Below are 20,554 nucleotides of genomic sequence, written 5' to 3' on the forward strand. Positions count from 1 at the left end.
TTTTCAGGCAACAATATGTGCAATATACGAAAGTATATGGTGAAGTTTGAAGCTTCAATCTGTTAAATTGGGTAAGATATTACAAAAATCCTCTTTTTCTGAAAAACCGGTTGTATAGAGGATATATGCTATAGTGGTCCGATCCGGTCGGTTCCGACAAATGTCTAATCGGACACCCAAATACACTTGCTCACCAAATTTTATCAAGATATCTCAAAAATTGAGGGACTAGTTTGCATACAAACAGACAGACGGACAGACGGACAGACAGACAGACGGACAGACGGACATGGCTAAATCAACCCAGCTCTTCAACCTGATTATTTCGGTATACTTAATGGTGGGTCTATCTATTTTCCTTTAAGGACTTACAATTTTCGGTTTCGTGACGAAATTAATATACCATTTCATTTTCATGAAAGGTATAAAAACAGGTAGGTACTTTGTGTGAGGATGCAAAGTTTCCGGTTTTTTGTGGTCTGCGTGTAAAAACTATGACTACGAATCACGTATTTCAAAAATATATGACGAAAACGTAACTATTTGATGAAATTTGATGAATTTTGAAGATTCTAGCCGTAAAAAAGGGGTCAAAATGACAGTTTATATGAAGTATATAATATATATACGACCGATCTCTATGATTTTTTCAGACAACAATATATGCTATATACGTAAGCATTTTGTGAAATTTGAAGCTTCTAACTGTTAAAACGGGGCAGAAATTGCGCAAAGTTTCTTATCTGAACAATTGGTTGTATGAGATATATACTATGTGTACCACCGATCTCAATGATTTTTTCAGACATCAATATATGCTATACACGTAAGCAGTTGGTGAAATTTGAAGCTTCTAGCTGTTAAAATGGGGCCGAAATCGTAAAAAAAAATATATATACTATATATATATACTATATATACCATCATATATATATTATATATATCACCGATCTCTATGATTTTTTGACACAACAATACATACTATATACGTAAGCAATCGGTGAAATTTGAAGCTTATAACTGTTAAAATGGGGAAGAAATTGCGCAAAGTTTCTTATCTGAACAATCGGTTGTATGGGATATATACTATATATACCACCGGTATCTATGATTTTCTCAGACAACAATATATGCTATACACGTAAGCATTTGGTGAAATTTGAACATATCTAAACGATTTTTAAGATAAATATAAAATAAAAAATAGGTAGATAATCTGTGTGAGGATGCAAAGCTTCACGTTTTTTGTGGTCTGCATGTAAAAACTATGGCTACGAATCACGTATTTCAAAAATATATGACGTAAACGTAACTATTTGATGAAATTTGATGAATCTTGAAGCTTCTAGCCGTAAAAAAGGGGTCAATATGACAGTTTATATGAAGTATATAATATATATACCACCGATCTCTATGATTTTTTCAGACAACAATATATGCTATATACGAAAGCATTTTGTGAAATTTGAAGCTTCTAACTGGTAAAACGGGGCAAAAATTGCGCAAAGTTTCTTATCTGAACAATCGGTTGTATGAGATATATACTATTTATACCACCGATCTCAATGATTTTTTCAGACATCAATATATGCTATACACGTAAGCATTTGGTGAAATTTGAACATATCTAAACGATTTTTAAGATAAATATAAAATAAAAAATAGGTAGGTAATCTGTGTGAGGATGCAAAGCTTCACGTTTTTTGTGGTCTGCATGTAAAAACTATGGCTACGAATCACGTATTTCAAAAATATATGACGTAAACGTAACTATTTGATGAAATTTGATGAATCTTGAAGCTTCTAGCCGTAAAAAAGGGGTCAATATGACAGTTTATATAAAGTATATAATATATATACCACCGATCTCTATGATTTTTTCAGACAACAATATATGCTATATACGAAAGCATTTTGTGAAATTTGAAGCTTCTAACTGGTAAAACGGGGCAAAAATTGCGCAAAGTTTCTTATCTGAACAATCGGTTGTATGAGATATATACTATTTATACCACCGATCTCAATGATTTTTTCAGACATCAATATATGCTACACAAGTAAGCAGTTGGTGAAATTTGAAGCTTCTAGCTGTTAAAATGGGGTAGAAATTGCGAAAAGTTTCTTATCTGAACAATCGGTTGTATGAGATATATACTATATATACAACCGATCTCTATGATTTTTTCAGACAACAATATATGCTATATACGTAAGCAATCGGTGAAATTTGAAGCTTATAGCTGTTAAAATGGGGTAGAAATTGCGAAAGGTTTCTTATCTGAACAATCGGTTGTATGAGATATATACTATATATACAACCGATCTCTATGATTTTTTCAGACAACAATATATGCTATATAAGTAAATATTCGGTGAAATTTGAAGCTTCTAGCTGTTAAAATGGGGCTAAAATTTGCGAAAATATATATATATATACTATATATATATACTATATATACCACCATATATATATTATATATACCACCGATCTTTATGATTTTTTCAGACAACAATATATGCTATATACGTAAGCATTCGCTGAAATTTGAAGCCTCTAGCTCTTAAAATAGGGCAGTAATTACGAAAAGTTCCTTATCTGAACAATCGGTTGTGGGGGATATATACTATATATACGACCGATCTCATACATTTTTTCAGGCAACAATATGTGCAATATACGAAAGTATATGGTGAAGTTTGAAGCTTCAATCTGTTAAATTGGGTAAGATATTACAAAAATCCTCTTTTTCTGAAAAATCGGTTGTATGGAGGATATATGCTATAGTGGTCCGATCCTCTCGGTTCCGACAAATGTCTAATCGGACACCCAAATACACCTGCTCACCAAATTTTATCAAGATATCTCAAAAATTGAGGGACTAGTTTGCATACAAACAGACAGACGGACAGACGGACAGACGGACATGGCTAAATCAACCCAGCTCTTCAACCTGATTATTTCGGTATACTTAATGGTGGGTCTTTTTTTTTCCTTTAAGGACTTACAATTTTCGGTTTCGTGACGAAATTAATATACCATTTCATTTTCATGAAAGGTATAAAAAGCAAGCTTACTTGAAATCAGGAAAGTAAGTGGAAATCTTAACACTACGGACTCATTCAGTCTATGTGAGGTCCCCATGGACCGGCCAGTTAAACCTCAGTGGAAATCCTGCAAAGGGATTTTATAAGTTTTTGTCTTCTATCTTCACTCGCAAACAATGATAAAAGGAATGTAAGAAAGTAAAAAAAGTTGCTAACTTAAGTTCGCTGACAACAACAGTGGTATTGTAATATAAACGAGTGTTGAAAAAAAAAAAAATAAAACAAAAAAAATCCTAAAAGAAATAGCAAAAATACTACAACAAAAAAAAAAAAAAAAAAATTTAAATAAATAAAACACAAAACTAAATCAAATGTAAGCTATAAAAGTTGCGCGAAATCCAAGTGTGAAAAACTGTATAAGGTAGCAGTGTGAACCCAAAAGTAGGGCAAAAACATGTGTCAACAATTTTCCGGTTTCAGTACGTGAATTAAAATGGAAATGGATTAACAGCGAATAGTGGTTGAAACTTTTGATAAGTCTGAAAATAGTGCTTATAAGCTTGTATATGATAATCTAGGTTTAAGCATTTTTATTTCATACTAGCATACCCCGCAGACTTATTTCTGCCCGAAAATTGGTTTGAATATATCCGAAAAGTGATCCTCGCTTCCCCTCTTCTCTCTCTATAACCTTCTCGTTTACTTTATCCTCAAGTTTTATACTCAGCTGAGCAAACATCACAGTATATTAATTTTGTTTGCATAACGGTACCCCGTGACGGCATAAACTAATCGAGATAGATATAGGCTTCTATATATCAAAATGATCTGGGCGAAAAAAGAAATTCATTTAGCCATGTCCGTCCGTCTGTCCGTAAACACGATAACTTGAGTAAATTTTGAGGAATCTTATTGAAATTTGGTATGTAGTTTCCTGGGTACTCATCTCAGATCGCTATTAAAAATGAACGAAATCGGACTATAAGCACGCCGACTTTTTCGATATCGAAAATTTCGAAAAACCGAAAAAGTGGGATAATTCATTACCAAAGACGGATAAAGCGCTGAAACTTGGTAGGTGGGTTGACCTTATGACGCAGAATAGAAAATCAGCAAAATTTTGGCCAGTGGGCGTAGCACCGCTCACTTTTAATAGAATGTAATTTAAAAGTTTTGCAAGCTGTAATTTGGCAGTCGTTGAAGATATTACGATGAAATTTGGCAGGAACGTTACTCCTATTACTATATGTGTGTTAAATAAAAATTAGAAAATTAGAAAATAGATGTTTCTTTACTAAACTTTGTTTACGCAATTATCTGAACTCATTTTATCTTGGTATTAAAAATGGGCGAAATCCACCTATGACCACGTTCACTTTTTCTATATCGAAAATTTCGAAAAATCAAAAATTGCTATAATTCTATACCAACTACGAAAAAAGGGATGAAACATGGTGATTGGATTGGTTTTTTAACACAAAATATAACTTTAGAAAAATCTTTGTAAAATGGGTGGGACACCTGCCATATTAAGTAGAAGAAAATGAAAAAGTTCTGCAGGGCAAAATCAAAAGCCCTTGAAGTCATGGCAGGAATACTGTGCGTGGTATTACATACATATATAAATAAATTAGCGGTACCCGACAAATGATGTTCTGGGCCACCCTGGTCCACATTTTGGTCGATATCACGAAAACGCCTTCACATAAAACCCTCGTTAATACCTTTAATTTGATATCCATATCGTACAAACACATTCTAGAGTCACCCCTGGTCCACCTTTATGGCGATATCTCGAAAAGGCGTCCACCTATAGAACTAGGGCCCACTCCCTTTTAAAGCAATAGTTACCACCTTTCATTTCAAATTTCAAAAAAAAATAAAAATATCGTACAAACACATTCTGGAGTCACCCCTGGTCAACCTTTATGGCTATAGAACTATGGCCCACTCTCTTTTAAAATACTCTTTAATACCTTCAGTTTGATACCCATGTCATACAAACACATTCCCGGGTTACCCTAGTTTAATTTTCCTACATGGCGATTTTCACTTATTTTGTCTCCAAAGCTCTTAACTGAGTATGTAATGTTCGTTTACACCCGAACTTAGCCTTCCTTACTTGTTTTTTCCTACAAAAACTACAACAAGAAAGATAATTTTCGACGAACAGGTTGCTCTAAAATCAGAAGTGGGAAAATTAAAATTGTATGAGTTCTGCTGATAAACACGATCACTGCTCTAAAGCATGAACCGTGCTATGGTGATGTACAAGGTCTTTATGGCCATGCATAGATAGCGATATAACAAGGATCGGTATTGAACTAAGGAAATCTTTAGTGAGAGAAGTGAGAGAAAGTAATCTGGCGTGAGAGGTTAGAAGTCTCTTTATATCCTTGATTGCTAGTGTCAAGAACTGAAGAGAAAGATACTCAGATTTGAACAGTACGTACTCGCTACGGTCTCGTACACATTCCATGACTATCTATCTTCTTATTATCCCACGAACGCACTCTTATAATTGAACGTGGCTACCATCCGATAATGGTGTTTCGTAGCGTTGAACAAAAACTTTGGGGTTGTTCAGATATCTCTAAGTTTCGAAGACAGGCTAGAGGTCGTTAGGTTCTCCAACCACATACTTCTTCGTCTTATATTTTTTAAGAACAACTTTTTCGAACTTTGTCAGTCCCTCCGCCTACTTTCTGAAGCTATTTTTTTTTTTTTTTGTTTTTTGAGTTTCGTGGAAGAAGAAAACGCCTTAACTATGCACTGATCGGAATATTTAAGCCTCATTGTTAGACTCTCCGAGTGTAGGACTCCCTTCTTCCTCCCACGGCCCGAACAAGTCCCATCCCTGGGACCGCGTTTAGCACTACTTCGGGTGCAGGTGCGCGCTTCGTGAGCTCCATGGCTTATCTGACGCTAATGGGCTAGGCATCCGTCTTTTCGTTTACTGATAAGAAATTGCCTCACATATGTAGCTCTACTCGCTTCCGATCAGTTGTCGTATATTGCTTTTCTTTCCTCAGCGAGAAGAGGAACATATTTGTGTTTATTGTTGTTGCTTATATTGTTAGTTTTCAACTATCTTGTTGAGACATATTGATTTGAAAAACTTAGCCCAGCAATAAAACTTAGAATACCAACACTCGCTTCGCGCACTTTATTTTGCATGAATATGTTTTTTTGTTATAAATATCTTATTCCTTCTTTCCCTGTTCACATTTGTTTTTATTTTATCACTTTAACACTGATTTATCTTTCGCGATTTCCTTGATTTTCTTTTCTTTACCAATTCGAAGTTTCCAAAGTTTTAGCCACGCAAAATGAATTAAAACTTGTTAAGCTTGGTATGGTCGGTTTTCTGCTGAGGTGCTGGCAGTTTGCTATGTTTTGTCTTTTTGAAGTTGTTGTAAAATTTTCAAAAGATTCACGAAGAACTTAAACTTTGTCGTAGACAAGGTTGCGGAAATTAATATGTTGGTCTAATTAAAATGCAATGAGTCGGATGAGTACGAAATTGAGGTGAAATGAGTTTGATTGCTTTAAAAATTCTAAATAATAGAGGGAGTGAATAAAAGTATGCACCGCATGGGATATTACAACAAATTTGCTTTGAGAAGATCAAAAGGATTTTATTTTATAAATTAAAAAAAAAAACAAAAACAAGTTAGGTTACTTTGCACAAAAGTAATTTAGGTTGGGCTAGGTTTAGTAAACTGAACTTAAAAGTAGAGGAGGGAGAATTAAAAAGGCTTTTGTAAAACGCGGAATGTGTATGAGTTTCATTAGACCAAACTTCCAGGGAATACAGTCCCTTTCTTATTCAATAAATCTTCTATATTTTCTAGATTTCAGAAGGTGCGACAACTTAGTAGCTTAGGGAGAGAATGTAAATGTTACTTTTGAATAAGGCAAAACGTCCCAGTCCAGCTTAAACTGTAACAGGAGTCAAGTACGAATAGTACATTGACTAACATGTACTCCAGTATCGCTACGAAAATTTTGAATCATATTTGCCGATATTGGCTCGTAATCATAGACGGTATGGATAGAAGTTGAGATGCCTTTTAGAGTGTTCGAGTTCCCCGGAAGATTTATGGCCCTGTCCGGGATTCCGGCGACGATTATTGATAGAGGTATAATGATGAGCTCTATAAGCATAACGCCGATATGAAGATAGGGCATCGAATGAAATAGAAAAGTTTTCTCTGGCTAAGCAATGTTATTATGCGAACGGATGAAGACGGTCCGGCCAGGAAAGTATTTCAATCGACACCACTGTTTGGAAGCAGAGAAGGAGGGGAGAGCTCCACTGAGTTGGGAGAGGTAGGTGGAGGAAGACTTGACCGCCTTTGATGCTCCCAATTGGCGTCAGTTATCGCGAAACAACCAAGTCTAACAAGCCGTTGATCAAATACCGTTAAAGATATTACATTGAAATTTGGCTGAATTATGAAGACTGAGTGAAGATAATCAAAATTAGTTATACACCACGCCCACAACAGCATTTCAAGTGCACAGCTGCGTATGCAATGTTCGGTTTCACCGGAACTTAGACTTTCTGACTTGTTAGTGAATAATTTTTGAATCGTAATTAAGCTCTCCCTACCAAACAAATAATCTTTTCTTATACATTCAGATGTTCGCTTGAATTAATTTATATTTAATTCAATGGCATGGTAAGCCATGTCAATCAGGGCATTATTAATTAACTAATTAACCTCACAAGTTATGTGAGAATAAACCTCTGCATTTAGTATGAGAGTTGGGGCTATTGCTCAGCAGTGTTCGGACTTTTATCATTAAAATGTAGATTTGTATTTTTGCTTTTGTTAATTTTGCTTTTTTATAAAACTGTGTATAAAACCGTTGGAAAATCAGAAAACTATATTAGGTCTCTTGCTCGTTTTGACCTAAATTTGTGGAAGTTGTTGTTGATGTACACTCGCCGAAGCTTTTGGGGACTGTTATTCGTGTTGATTGTGTCTGCCTTTGCCGGGTTTAGGTCCGGCACGTTCCTGTAACAAGTACTTTTAAGGTACAGTTTGACCATATCTGGAATGACTTAATATTGTAACGAATTTACTGCAATTCCCCTTATTTGCAATCTTCTGCTAACGTTCGTATCGCTAAACTGTTGAATAAATAACTCCAATATTGAATAATGGAAAAATGGCCTTTATTAAAGTACTTCACAATAATACTTATACCTTGCAACTAGCTTGCTTAATAACCAAACTGTCTGATAGCTTAAATGAAACTGATTTCTCGCTTCTACTGTTGCCGCCCTTTTATACTGTCCGATTTCCTTGTTACACATTTCTAGGCTTTTCTAATTCCAGAACTTACTAGTTAGTTATAAATTTCTCAGCTACAACTACAGATGTATAATTTTTATAGCTTCTCTCATACCCCATGCGCTTGTATGTGTGAGCGACACTTCCACAATTACAATTGCATACCTTTAGGAGCACCTCAGATAAGATATCTGCATGTGTCTGTGCGTTGCCTCTCCGCTGCGTGTACGTGTATGTGTAGACACAATGATTGAATTATTGATGTGAATTCACGTCACTGCCCAGCATCGGCTTAGAGATGGCAGTACCCCTTAGTGTTGCTAAAATTCGTAACAATATGTCCAAATTTCATCTTTTTGGTCAACGAGTACTTGATGTGTCGGTGAACTTGAAGATGGGCAAAATACCTATCACCGCGGAGTATTTTCGAAGCTTTTGAACAGATTTGATATTGTCTTAAAGCAGAAAGGATCTCATTTGGTGCATGAAAAAATTCTGCTTCCTCATGAGAAGGCCTTTAAAAAAATGCATAAAGTGTACAACGAACGGCTATCTCATCCAGCCTATCCTTCTATCCAGTTTACAATCCTGGATAAATGGTTCGGTGGAAAGAGATTGTCTAATAAAGTAGTTGACAACTTATTATTTATCATTATAAGAACCTTTTAAAGCCTAAATATTTGTGAAGATTAAACAAATATAAAAAAAGTTCAGGACTACATTCCTACGACTACATTTTGTTTTCTTTGATAATAATTCAAGTTTTGTCTTTGATATTAATCCAAGTCAAATTTTTTAAGCGTGGTGACCGATAAGAAAACAAATTTTACTTTTATTGAATAAATGAGAAGTTAAAAAATTTTTATTATTATCTTACAAGATATGTACATACATAGGTTATTCAGTAATATTTATAATGGAAATTATAGGTTTATGGTAACTGAAATAGGAAACATACTTTTGAGACTTGATATCCTCTAAATATCTTGAAAATACCGCGTCAATGGTGGTCCCATATTTTGTTGTGGATCCTTTTGGATCATTATTTATTTTCAAATTGAATTTTTCAAAACGAAAACTTGTCAACCGCTCTGATTTTTTATCAGAGAAATTGATGTTGAAATCGCCGGCCAAGATAAGTGGAAACTTATTAGCATTTTTACCAAGTATTTTTGCCCCTTCTTCAGAGTACTCCAGTAAAGTGCGATGAATAAAATGGTCTACCTCGTCCAATTTTGGATTCGGAGAAATGTAAATTGCTACCATGACAATGTGTAGACTATTTCTAAGTTTGCATAAGCACGCACAAATATCTCCAACAAATGAGCACCTAAAATTAACATCGCTAACGTGTGCAATATTTATTTCAATATTCGGAGTCATAATATTAGTAACGTTATTGTTATTTTGGTAAATAGCTACACCACCCTTTGGAGCAGTATCTCGTTTGAATTGAATAATACATTTGAAATTAGGTATTTCAATCATATTATCACGCGTCATGCAAGTTTCGGTAAGAAGTAAGACATTTATTTGTCTCGTAACTTAATCTTGTAAATCGTATTTGTGACTGTTTAGACTTTGTCAATTGAAAGTAATTATTGAAATGCCATTTCTATTACTAATGAAATCTAAGACATTTTGAGCTATCGTCTGAACACTATTTAAAGACAGTCTTTTGAATTCTTGCAACAAAGATGCAGTCGATGCAGCTTGCTTTCGATTATGATAAAACTTAAATGCGGCATTATCGTTTTTTGTCGTGATATACAATTTTTCAATATTTGTCACTCGAGACAGCGCAACATAAACGAGTTCCTGAGAATGTGCTTTACTATACTCATATACTATTTCGTCAAAAGTTCCACCTTGCGACTTATGTATAGTTAGAGCAAGAGCTGAAGCTAATGGAAAATGTTTGCGTTTGGCTATACAGTTTCTATCCGATGTTAATGAAATATTTGCTGTTCGTAATTCAATGGGTGCCATCTACAGCGCAGTAGTGAAGATAAATGTACACCAAAGACAACAACCAATATTCGCATAAATAGATCCAATTTTATGTAATCAGCCTGTTGCTAACACCGAAACTTTTTCGAACCTTTTCGAATCTTTTTTGACAAATATCCGTTACGGTTTTTATTGATTTAGTCGCCAAGCCCGCAATAAAATATATTCAATAGCTTAAAAAATGTATCAAAAGTGCATGAGTTTAACTCCTCGTGTCAGGTTAAAAGGTTAACTTGCCTTTCTGCAAGTGGGCCTTTCAGAATAGCAAAAACTATTTGACTAGAAAGTTAAATTTAACGGAATTATTATTTTTTTTCACAATTTTCGATTTGAAATTTGTTAAAAATGTATGTGTTTAAATACTCATGAGGAGCTAAAAAACTTTAAGTTTCCGTTCTGCTAATGGGAAGAAGGGGTTATCTCATACGCTTTTGACAATTTTTAAAATCAACTCTCTGATCCGCAAGAAAGTGTTTTTGCTCAAATAAGTTTATTTTCTTCAGAAATTCACAAAAATATCAATCAGCAATCGTAGGTGTTAACTTTTAGGAATAGTTTGATAGAATTTGAATGATCAGCAAGCTTCAAATAAATTACATAATTTCCATTTTCCCGAATTGAAATGCTACTAAATCATAAAATCTACCACTACTTTTGGCAAATGTATGTATTTTTCCATATATTCAAGTTCGAACACTGTTGCGCAGCGCAGTTGCTATGAAATGCAGCCAATCAGCATATCAAAGAAAACGAACAGCGAGCCGGTGCAAAGAGTAATGGCAGCTAGAAAAACCAAAGCACGTAAGCTGACTTCGGGCCTCTTCGACCATTCTACAAACAACAGAATATATATAAATCATGCTCTCATACGTTATACTCGAGCTCTGTTTACTGCTGCGTATAAGATAAAGAAAAAGAAACGCTACAAATTCTTATGGATAGGGAAATCTAGTTTTCTGTTAAAAAAAAAGCTGAAAATGAGAGGGTTTTCAACATCAGAACATTCGATGACTTAAAGTTAGTTGCTGATTAGCTACTTTGTAGCTCTTTTATTTTATTTTTAAATCTTTACTCTTAAGAGTCGTATCTAATGTTCGATGACGTTCTGATAAATGATAACCCAATCATCGCTAATAAAAATATTCAGCATAGCTCGACCTCAGCAGGTAATAACGATTTATTATTTATTCATCAGAATATACGCAGCCTTAGGCAAAACTTTGACGTATTTGTTAGTTATCTAGATGCTTTGAGTGTCCAACCAGATGTAATTTTTCTAAGTGAAATCTGGATTTATTCGTATGAAATAGGTGATTATAGTATCCCCCATTATAGGTTCTATGCGAATGCAAATGATAACTACAGTGCAGGAGGTGTTGGAGCATTTGTACGCGAAAATTATGATTGTACTTCAGTAAGTATTAGCTTAAATAGTGCTGATTTATTAAAACTTACGTTAATGAAATAGCTAGCAATTTTTTTGTTTTAGGCGATTTTAATTTAGACCTTCTACATCATTGCATACTAACTGATGACTATTTGGCATTAATGGCTGAAAACGGTTTAACATCATATATTAATGAACCAACACGAATAAACTCAGGTACTTGTATTGATCATGTTTTTGTTGCTTTAAAGCTTCGCAGTGCAGAGACTGTTCTAGTTTTAATATGGACTTACAAGTGACCGATCACACGATGACCGGTTTACAGATAAAAAGAATTGCGTTAAGCAAAACAAATCTTAAGGGTACTCGTAAATCCCTAACTAAAGTTAACTTTACCAAGTTGAACTTAAAGCTACGTTTTGAAAGTTGGGCTACCGTATACGCTGAAAATGATATATCGCTAGCTTATGACGTTTTCATAAAAACGTTAAAGGCTCATATTAACAGTTGCACTTATAATTTAAGCCTTTCAAAGAAAAATATTAGACTTAAACCTTGGATCACTCGGGATCTGTTAAATAAAATAAAGCCTAAAAATAAATTAAGGAAAAGGCGTGCTAAGCGTCCCGGTAATGCAAGGCTTCGGTGCCGATACAATAAAATTAGTAAACAGACCAACAAGGAAATAAATTCGAAACGCGATAACTTTTTTCGAAAAAAACTTGAACCAGTACTTGGCAACTCAAGAAAAGAATGTGGAGTGGTCAACACTATTCTAAATAAAAACTGCATTAAGGGTGATGAGCCAGTTGTATTGCGTACTGAAAATCAGTTAATTTCAGACACTGTAGAAGTAGCTGACAAATTTAACCAACACTTTACCACGATTGGTAATCTAAGTTCACGCAGCTGTGATTGTCAGTCTCCTCCCTCGTATAGTTGTGCTCAAAATAGCTGCTTTTTTAAAACCATTTCAAGCTTTGAAATTACTAAAATTATTAGCACACTGCAAAACTCGAGTTCGTGTGGTGAGGATGGTATTTCAAATATACTACTCAAGAGAATATCTCTTAATATAGTTGATATATTGAAATACTTATTCAATGCCAGTATTACTCAAGGAATTTTTCCTGATATCCTTAAAAGCGCTGTTGTTATTCCGATTTTCAAAAAGGGGGACAAGAGGGATACAAACAACTATAGACCCATATCGCTACTCTCAGCTTTATCGAAAGTATTTGAAAAAACAGTCAAAAAAAGAATTTTAAACTTTCTAGACAATTCAAACTTTTTCAGTCCTATGCAGTTTGGATTTCGTTCCGGCTTATCAACAGAAGATGCTCTGCTGAGTTTCTGCACAAATATTTACAGAGCTCTAGACGGTAAAAGAAACTGCGCCGGCCTATTTGTTGATATAACAAAAGCCTTTGACATGGTCGATAGAGATATTCTCTTGGATAAAATACACCATGCAGGCTTCCGAGGCTTTATTCATAACTGGTTTAAATCCTATCTTTCTAACAGAATACAAAGAGTAAAAGTAGATAGCAGTTACAGTAGCGCACTGTTTGTAAATCTGGGAGTACCCCAAGGTTCTGTTCTTGGTCCAATATTGTTCCTAATATACATCAATTCAATATTTTCCCTGCCATTTAAGGGCAAAACAACTGCGTTTGCAGATGATCTGTCCATTGCGTACAGTACAACTAGTGAACTTGAATTAATATGTGACATTAACTTTGATTTGCATTTGCTGAGAGCTTGGTTTGCTTCACAGAAACTACTTGTTAGTAATAAACCGAAACTTATGTATTTTAGCCATTTTGCCAAAGAACTACCTAGCTGTGATATTATATTTCATGCCGAAGAATGCCTTCGTTTTAACTTACACCATATGGAGTGCACTCAGAATGTTGCGATAAGTTCTTTCGATTGCAATATTCAATGCAGCGACAACTGTTTCAGAGTTGATGTTGTTGAGAATTTTAAATATCTTGGTATAATAATTGACAATCGTGTGAATTGGTCTGCGCACATCCATACATTGAAACAGTATTTTCTCTATACTACTAGGCAGTTCTATCGTCTCAAAAAGTGTTGCACCGTATCTACTTTAAAAGCTGTTTACTACGGCATATTCCAATCTAAACTTCAATATGGTATCAGCTGCTGGGGTGGCGCCTCGGCAAATAAACTGTCACCACTTGTAACGATTCAAAAGGGAATTATTAGACGTATCTGTAGTGCAAAATATAGATCACACTCTATGCCGCTTTTTAGGAGACTGGATATACTACCGTGCCGTCATTTGTATTTATATAAAGTCATGACTATTTTCTTTATTCGTTCAGGTTACTTGGAAAGCTTTCCCTCAGAAGTCTATAACTTACGTAGGAATATACTTCCAACTGTATACATTCCGTATTCTAGAACATCACACTTTAGAATCTTTTATATTTACACGTCGCGCAAGTTCTTCAACTCCCTTCCTAACACTGTACAGGTTATTAGAAATTTTAACTTCTTTCAAAAAACAGTTAAACTGTATCTGCTTGGACATAATCATTATGAACTGGAATCGCTGCTGAGGGCGATATTATAAAAAATTAAAAATATAAAAATTATTTTACCTGAAGTTCTTTTTTAATAAAATTTTTTAGTATTAGTAAATATTTAATGTACACCCCACACAAAAACAAAAACAGTATATAATTATTGAAAATGGCATTAGTACTATTTTAATTCTTAAAATAATAATTGCCATCTACCTTTCGTAAGCTATGTTATAGTTAAAGTGTTGAAATTGTGGGAAATTTAAAATATGTACATAGCATTAAGAAAATGATTAATAAATGAAATGAAATGAAAATGAAACGATTAAGTGGAACCGAACATACGAAAGAGGGAATTTTAATACTTGTATAGGTCAGAGTGCGACAACGAACGCATTCGTTAGCTAACGCGCCTACATATTTAGTGACACGTAGCTCGAGTTAACTTACAGAGAGAAAAACTCGAATAATAGCAAGTGGTTTAATTAAATTAGATCAGACGTTTTATATCTCGTGATTGTTATTGCTCGTCATCCGTCTGATTGTTGGACAGTTAAAGACAGCAACAATAAAAGAAAGCCGTGTACTAATAATGAAAGCCACAACCCCAAGAGCAATAGATTATCACGCTGGCGAGCAATAAAAATATGCAAACGAAGTGAATGGCAACTTTTGCACTAAAAACGTGCGGTAAAATAAATGAAGATTGATGGACAGCAAATAATGTTGCAAAAGCCAGTTTCGCTGACTTTGATTGCGTTTTACTAATGATTACTGCTTGCAAGTCTTTTTATTCATGTGCCATACATAGATTCATATCTATTTTTCTTTAATTAGTCTGCAAATGCAAATTTTAAATAGATTGCTAAGTAATAAGTAATAATTTTTAATAGCGGTTTCCATGAGGTATTTTTATTGATGTAAGTGGTCGATGTACCGCGACTCTGCCTCTGGGCTGTCTAACGATGCACTGCCCTTTGCTATTTCATCCGCCTTTTCGTTGCCGTCAATATTCCTTAGACCCAGTGTCCACTGTAGCTGTAGGCCTTGGACGACGTAAATGGTGCATCCAACGCCATGAGCGCTGCTTGGATGTCTAAGCATATCTCTCGACCGATTGCAAAATTTCTAGAAGCTCCGCTTGAAAGATGCTAGCGGAGTTTGGAATGCGGCTGGAGAGTGTGTCTTTTAGCTGTGCGGAGAAGGCCCCTGCGGCAACACCGCAGTCCGTTTTGGACCCGTTAGTGTAGAGTAAAGTAACACCCTTCTTACATGCCATGTCGGCCGACCAATAAAGTTCTTGTCAAAGTTCAATACAGTCGAAAGATAATCTGTTGTCGAATTCACGTCGGCAAGCCTTCTTTGGATTCCGCTGTGGCTATACTGCTTCCGGTTCCTGCATCTAGACTCTTAAAGTCTAATGGCAGAGATAATAACTGTAATGAGTATGTAGAGGTTCAGTGAAAATTGGTTAAGGGCACGGCCTAAGGGTTCCTTTTATCCCTGCACAGGCTTATTCTACTTTGTTTAGTTATTTAATGTTGTATCGCTCCTTACAACAGAATGGGCCTTATGACCGCTGTGTAAAGCCACATCGGAAGTTTTGTTCTAAGACCACAATTTCTGCTATTATTCCCTTGCACTAGAAATTATCGATGTGCGTCTTCTCTACTCTTCTTTCAATACTGAATTTCCAGTGTAGCTTGTTGTCTATTTCGACTGCAAGGTACTTAATCCTCGTTGAGATTCTGTCTTGTTGGGCTAACATTTAAGCCGCTTGATACAGCGCAGGTACGTATATAGCTTGCTAAGCACACCCTGTAGAAATTCGCTTAACGTTGTGGGACAGGCTCGAGGCGCACATTAAGAAGAAGAAATATGTGCTAAAATTAACACATTTTCTATTTACTGATTGTAACATATTTGATTAGTTTACAAGTGTAATAAATAACTCATATCTGCTATCGTTAATTTGATAAACAAGCAACTCATACATTCCCTGTAACCTTTATAATAGAGGCCGTTCAGTTAATAAAAAATTTATTACTCTAATCAATGATGCGTGCAGCAACGCAAAAATTTCTACTAATTAATTTTGTTTATTTCTCATTAGTTATGGCAATTGCAACATGTATCAAGGGCCAGCCAAGAAGTCAGCAACATGCAACATGCATTTATGAGTCAACACACAAACAATTTATTGAAAACATAAACATCGAGTGTGTGAACAAATTCATGGTAGCCAAACACTTAGTTATGGGGCGACAAAAGTTGCTGCCTTGTATGTTAGAGTTTATATTTGATTACGTATATATGTGTATATGTTTATGTGTCTCCTATGTTCACTTAATTGCAATTCATTATGCTTAAGTGCCATTATTGTTTGTACAACAAAAACAATGTTCATCAACTTATTGGCATAGCCCCATACTTACATACGAACATACAAATATTAGCTTTATTGTTCAACTAATCGCCTTTAAACGACTGCTGCACGCGACCAGGTGGCAGACACGAAGGCATCCACCCACTTGCTCAAATATGCAACTACGAGTATGTGTACTTTTCCTATGTTGCCTAACCACTTCAAGTAATTGGTATGAGGAAAATATGCGCTTTAAGTGTCAAAGAGCTTAGCTAAAGTTTATGCAATGAAAAAATTCGATAAAAGTTAATTTACTGAGAGAGAGTAAGGAACGATGAAGGCAGAGAGGCATAGAGGGAGTGTTGAAAACAATCTAACAATGTGTTAACAACTAAATCACTGTGAATTTAATTAACTAACAAAAGCAAAAACAACCACCAAAAAGTGTCGCAAGTTGTGCCGAGTTGCACAGTATGACAATTTGAGCTGCGGAGTGAATAAATAGTCTTCAACGCTTTTTTGTTAACCTCCACGGTTTTTTCGGTAGCCTCCACTGATTTAAATTTCATTAATAGTAATAAAAAAATACTTTGCGCGATTTACCTGTGAAGAGATTAAGGCCGAACTTCTCTTCCAATTCGTGTCTTGCTCCTTTTTAGTTTCTTTTACAAACTAGCGGAACTGGACTTGTATGTTCTTTGCCGACACTGAACGGCATATGCAAGGCAGCTGCATTTTCACTGAGAAGCTTTTCAGGGCAGAAATAACCTTGGATTGTTTTGCTTTGATCTTACGTAAACGTGCCGTTTCCAGCTTAATTTGGAATCATGAAAAGATATTTTGCTTCAGAAGAGAGACTTGCCGTTCTGCCGTTTTGTAAGTTGAAGGGAGGAATTTAGTTTTTCTTGTAAATAGAACAAGTTCCGTTTTTATTCACGTTGTGCTCAGATCATCGTGAAATACCACAAATTGTCGTTTCCATGAGCTCGCTAATAGTTGAAATGCATTTATCAGTGATCAGAATCTCTAAGTCGTCTGCCTATGGGACTACCCCAGCTCCTTCTGCCCCGTAGGAGAGGCCACAGCAAGACCCCCTGAGGGGTGCCTACGGTAGCCATACTACATACTGAGTCAGCTTTTAAAGTTAAGTTGACGACCCCCTGCCTGAGCATAGAATCGATCCATGCAACTATAGAACTTTTGCTTCCATGTCGTACAAGTGTCCTGCTGACAGCCTCCGTTTGAACATTGTGGAATACATCCTCATTGTCGTGGAAGCCTGCCTGGGTGTACTCTTTTCAGTTCAGTAATATCTCGATGGTGCCGACTACCTTGTGAAGGGCGCGTTTAGTCCCTTTGTCTTTCCGGTATGCGTGTTGAGCTGTGTCCATACTGAAGAAGTTAATGTTGTCTCTTAGGTCAGTAAGTCTCTGCAGTGTTTCAAGTATGAAGAAGGATGGGCTTATTGGCCTGTAATCTTTGGCTTCCGATTGGTTTAGTTTCCTAACCTTTGGGAATGAACAACACCTGTACTCTTCTCCAGGCTTCGGGAACATCTTGCATCTTGTAGGCATCTTGAAATGATGCCATGCAAATGGGGTACAAATTTGTCCCCCGCGGTTTGGCCGTTATCACTCCTTTCGGCTGGGCCGAGGGGCGGGGGCAGCCAGGGCAATTGCCCTGGGGCCCGGAAGGTTTTTGGGGGCCCGGCAAGGCAAAGCAGTATTGACATTACTCTAACTAGGATTTCATAGATACATACGTATTTTGTTGCTACAAAAAATTGTTTTAAAATTGAAAATCACTAAACTATAATCATAAGCATCCAATCAAATACTATGGGGCATAGTCATAGTTGAAATAAAATGTGATTTTAAATTAGATAAACGTTTTTAACACAATTTTATAGGCGCTATTTGTCAAAAATGCTTTAACTAACTTAAAATCCCTTTTTATTTCGACTATAACTATGCCCCTATCGGTTTGGTCGTATTGCTTTTTAATTTTTATAAAAGCCAGCGACATCTGTAAATACAGGCTGATAATAAACTGGAGCTTTAATTTGAAAAAATTAGTACACTTGACTTGTTTTGCGAAGCGCAAATTTGTGCAAACATATGAGTATGCCGTGGATAAGTTTACATGGGTCATTGATGAGTTGAATTAGTTCAGGGATCAATGGTCGATCATAATTCAAGAATGTAAGGTTCTGGCAGGGAGTATAGGAGTTGCGAATACCTTCACAGAGAAAAGAAGGAAGATAAGAAAGCTCCAGTTCGATGAATTACCTGGCGAATCACCTGAGTGTGATTCCTAAACTCAATTCAAACAGCAAGTTTTTTACGTTCTTTTGGGCTGCTTGATTGGTAACATGACAAAACGTTTCGAAGCCGTAAATGACATTGCGATTAAATTTAGTTTTTTGTGGAATTATCAGGATCTGACGGAAGAAGAGCTCAGAGAAAAGGCAGCGGCATTCTGCACAATTTATGGCATCGATATTTCTACGGGTCTGATAGGTGAAATCATTCATCTCAAAGCCATCCACTTAGCAAATTTGGGATGCAATTCGCTGCCACCATTTCAACTTCTGAACAAATTTCATGACTTGAAGATGGAAGTATTATTTCCCAACAACTGCATAGAATTAAGAATAATTTGCACACTTCCAGTCAGTGTGGCTGAAGGGGAGCGTTCTGTTAGTCTATTGTCTCGCGTGAAACATTTTTTACGTTCTACTATTAGCCAAAATCGCTTGACAAGCCTTGGAACATTGGCGTTGGAGACCAGCCTTGCTCGCAGTATTAGTTTTGAATCGGTAATTTCCATATTCGCAGATCAAAAAGCACGGAAGGTTTTCCTTGGCTGATTCAAGCTCTTAAAATGTACATATTTAGAAAAGTTAATGTAAGCAATCAAACAATGAAATCTAACATTCCATTTATGTAAGTGCTCCAGTAAATCTTATTTTATATGAAATAAAACTGAAAATGTGAATTGAAAAACTTATTTATGTCATGTCATTTTTTTACTGAATTGAGTTTATTTTTTAGGGGGACCCGTGAACGCGAACTGTCCCAGGGGTCCGGCTCGGCTCTCTGCGGCCCTGCCTTTCGGTCGCACCGGACATGTGATAGTTTGCTCATCTCTGCTTTAGACGATTCGAGTACCTTTCTGCTAGCTACTCCTACAGTGATGCAGCAGCCTTTGTCGTTATTTAAAACAGCACACTGTACATCGTTTAGCAACTCTAATACCTACACACACAGACGCGTTCGCGTTAAGTTTCAATGAAATCGAAAATCACAGATATGAAATTTTGAAGGTGATTTTTATAAAAACAAGAAAAAGTGGAAATAAGAAGAAAACCCCGCTTAAATCTTAATATATAAAAATCACGTGTCACCATGTTTGGCGCCAATGGACTTCTTTACTACTGAACCGATTTTCGATTTGTTTTGCACCCCGTGTGTAGTTTGATCTAACTTGAAATATAGGATATGTTATATCTCAGTTTATTGTCGCAATATTATTTTATTGCAAATTTTTTTTTATTTGTTTATAAGTAATAATAAAATGTTACGTATACGCACCGGCACTCACATTTTCAGGGGTGCGGATATATTTCCGTGTAATTGGTTGGTGTGTAATTAAACAACGTGCTTATAAATAAAAAAATATTATAGCGAATGATATCAAGTATAGCACATCACCAGGCCCGCCGAGTGGGTAGGGGGAGGGGGGGGGGGGTTTCTGAGGGGGCCTGCTATTTAGAGGTACTATGACATTTTTTTTTAATTCAGGAGAGTCTTTAGTTGTTCAATGTGCAATTTTTAAGCCGAATTTCAAAAGCAACGAAAATCTGCATTTCGTTTTAATATTATAGTGAAGT

The 20,554-nt window shown here is 35.8% G+C and overlaps 1 protein-coding gene across 12 annotated transcripts in view; it reads left to right on the forward strand.

The window, feature by feature from the left end:
* The window catches only part of LOC137239477 (ADAMTS-like protein 3), a 1,132,820-nt gene that overhangs the window by 934,087 nt on the left and 178,179 nt on the right, over nt 1-20,554 (forward strand). The window contains exon 3 of one of the 12 annotated variants that reach the window (XR_010949383.1): nt 3,086-3,565. The exons of 10 other annotated variants lie outside the window; for them this stretch is intronic. The gene's annotated coding sequence lies outside the window, so the exon portion shown is untranslated. The remainder of the gene's footprint in view (nt 1-3,085; nt 3,566-20,554) is intronic. One more of the 12 variants, XR_010949385.1, reaches the window with a different exon arrangement.

Source organism: Eurosta solidaginis, chromosome 2, assembly GCF_040869045.1.
Source record: "Eurosta solidaginis isolate ZX-2024a chromosome 2, ASM4086904v1, whole genome shotgun sequence".
NCBI classification, from domain to species: Eukaryota; Metazoa; Arthropoda; class Insecta; order Diptera; family Tephritidae; genus Eurosta; species Eurosta solidaginis.